Source organism: Arachis duranensis, chromosome 5 (genome assembly GCF_000817695.3).
Source record: "Arachis duranensis cultivar V14167 chromosome 5, aradu.V14167.gnm2.J7QH, whole genome shotgun sequence".
In the NCBI taxonomy this organism is placed as follows: domain Eukaryota; kingdom Viridiplantae; phylum Streptophyta; class Magnoliopsida; order Fabales; family Fabaceae; genus Arachis; species Arachis duranensis.
Genome location: NC_029776.3, coordinates 80,524,284 through 80,527,961, shown reverse-complemented (window position 1 = coordinate 80,527,961; position 3,678 = coordinate 80,524,284).

Here is a 3,678-nt window from a genome sequence, read left to right as displayed (position 1 = left end):
CCACTTATTCTTATTATAAAAAAAAAATACTTTATCTTTTTATTATCATCCTTTTTGAAATATTTTACACTAGCATCTACTTTGTGCAAGTATAGTATATAATAATGATCATATAAATTGAAGTCTTTTTTTGTAATATCTTTTCCTTCAATTACAATAATTAAATGAGTGATTTTTTTTGGAAGTAGAAAAAAAAAGATACTATATAAGCAAGACATTTAATTGTAATTGTGCCAACTGCAACGGTTACTTAATTAATCATCAATCAACTTTGTTTTAGAACATCAATTACATCTAAAGCATATATATTTTTTGATTCATCATGATAACCTAATAGAAAAAGTCATTGTCTTTTGCGAATTTTGTGCTAACTTTACAGTTATAAATTAATTTTTGGTTTTACCGAACCAAAAATTAATTACATATAATATTTGAAGATGAAATTTCAACTTTATGGTTAATGAGGCAGATTAATTAACCAACATCCATGCATCCATGTGACTTGAAAAAAGGTCTAATAATAAAAACCCTACAATGTACATTATATGGAGCTATCATTGATTATGATTAACATTAATCATTACATAATACATATTACCACATGTGTCTTTTAAATATTGGCCATATATTTGTTATCAACAAGTAAGGTACACAAAAAAGGTTCAAACACTCAATCAATTAATCTCTTCTTTTTCTCTTTTGTCAGTATATTCGGCTTTGCAATGTAATAATTAGTGTCTTTAATTCTACGATATCCTTACTTATCAACTGGCAAAGATTATTTTAACTTGCATAACAAATTATTTTTTATTTTATAATTTTGATTTCGAAATGAAATTAGTATTATTGCATGATTTAAATTTTCAAATGATGGCATATCTAATAATTAATAATATCTCCATTGCGGCATCCATCATATTTATTGGTCTTATAAATAATGTGAAACATCTTATCACATTTCAATTTTCAACTTTAGGTTTGGGTAATTATGAAAAATAATAATTACTTTATATAAGACTTACTCAAGTAGGGATCAAACTTTAGAATAATAAAATCAAGTGTATCCTTATTTCATAAATACTATATTTTGTTCAGAGGTTTGGCTTAGCTTGTGGTATTTTGTGGTAATATATAAGTTAAATAAAATACAGATAATCGATTAAATAATTCGGCAATCTGCTTTTTGAAATGGACATTGCTATACTAGCATACTAAATAAAATATTGTTATTAATTTAATATTATTATATACAGGACAAAAACAAAAATCACTCCAAAAAAATAATTTTAAATTTTTGGTTTACTTACTTTATCAGTTTCTATAATTTTACTGAATTTTAATTAGGTTCTTATATTTTTTTTTATTAAATCTCTATATTATATCACTACAACAATATAGATTATTTTTTAGGGTTATAATGTGTAAAAGAAAATTAAAATTTGTCAAAAAAACAAATTTTGACACTATTTTAACTATGAAAATATGTTAATAAAAGTTTTGTCAAAAATAGTATTTTTAACATATAAGTGATTGTGAAAAAAATTTAAATCTTATTTTGATAAATATTGGTTGTCAAAAATAATTTGTTAAAAAATTTTGAGAACATATTTTCTGTGATACTTATTAATTGTCAAAAATACTATTTATTTTGACACTTATTGACTATAAAATATTCTCAACAAAAAATCTTAACAAAGAATGAGATGAGATCTTAAAACTAAAGAATAAATTGAGATTTTGAAGATAAAGAATGAGTAGTATAATCTTAAACTGAGAGCAGTGTGATATCAAAATTAACAAAGCCCAAAGAAGAAGAAAAATCGTGAAGTAAATTGAAAACAAATGAGTGTCAAAATTGAGGAGTAATTTTCTACGGTCAAATTATTCATCAAAAAAACATAGAAAATTTGACATTTGTGATATTTGTCAAAAATATATATTAATTTTGACATTTAATTATGGTGTTAAAAAATAAAGTGTTAAAAAAACTCTATTTTCTTGTAGTGTATCAAATTTTGTAATTAAGTCTCTAGTATGACAAAAACGTTAAAATTAATGAAATATTCTGTTAAACAAAACAAATATGTCTAACATTTGACTGAATGTTTTATATAGTTTAACAGAATATTCCATCAATTCTAACGTTTTTATCACGATATGAATTTAATTATAAAATCTGATATGATATAGAGACCTAATTAAAAAAAATATATAAAAACTTAATTAAAAATTTGATAAAACTATAACGACTAGCAAAATAATTAAACCTAAATCTATTAAAAAATAGTCATTTGCAAATTTTGAACATAGTGATTTATTGATTTAATGACTCATGACCAGAGTTGACAAAAACAGGTCCTAACTAACAATTTATTGATTAATCCTATTAGGATTACATTACAGGACCAATTAACAGACATGAACATGGAGGAATGTTACCATTTTTGGATTCGAAAGGCAGGCAATATAAGGAAAAATATGATAATTGCATCATCATGAAGCAAATAAAAGTTTGGATCAACGGGTTTATGTAGCTTAATAAAAAATAAATAAATAAATAAATAAATATTAAAAAAGCGAGAGAGAGAGAGAAAAAGGAAGATGAGAGACTATGCATTAGTTACTGAAATGCTCCACTTAACACTTTAACCTTATCTAATAATGAATGAATTTGTAGAAATGGATGCGAGTTTTAAAAGATTGGAGGTTCTATTTATCTATTTATTCTTTTCAAAAAGTAGGAGTCTATTTGCACCACAAATTGAAATATAATTTGTTATTAAAATACAAAATTTAATTAATGGAATACTTCTAAGTTAATTTTTCCATCATACTTGTGAATAGATTGTTATTCTTTTTTGTTTAAAAAAAAAAAAACCATAACGTAATGCATATGCATAACTATTTTTATGATACATATAAGAATTATCCAATTAGATTCATGCGTTTAAATAACATTTTAAATAATAAATTTAAAAATTAGTTATTTCTACTAATGCAATAATATATTATTGATTATTTGTATAAATTTTTTTTGCACTAAGTGCATAAAATTTAAATTCTGTTTAATGAAAAGAAAAAAAAAAGTAAAAATATACACGAACGATCAATATGCCAAACTCTAATTAGAAACGATTTAGGTAGATCCTCTTAATCTCCCATTCTACTTTCCTTACATTGTTTGACAAGTTTCATTAGTTATAGAAATAGAATTGTAATATACCATTATTATAGCTTAGATCTTATTTCCATAGTTTAACACTTGAGAAGAGAAATTATAGTAGTCATGTTCAAGACAAGAATCCCACTTTAATCATGAAAGCTTATGCAAAATCCAATCCTTGTAGAATACGTCTCCTTCTGTTTATTAAGGCATCTATGCACTACAAACATTTGGCTATGATCAATTCAAATAATAACAAATTATTATTATAAACACAAAGGGATGTAATCACATTCTCATAACAATGCATGTTAATTGGTCCTTTTGACTTGTCATTTAAAAAAGAAAAAAAAACCACAAGTGGCTCCACCCAAATTCGGATTAGTGAAAGTTACTTGAATTATTAAGGACATAACTAATATCATTAGTGAAATTATGTCATATGTGTAACAAGATGTGAAAGTAAAAGAAAAAGTTTGACACTACTCATGATAAAAGTATTATTCCGAAGTGTG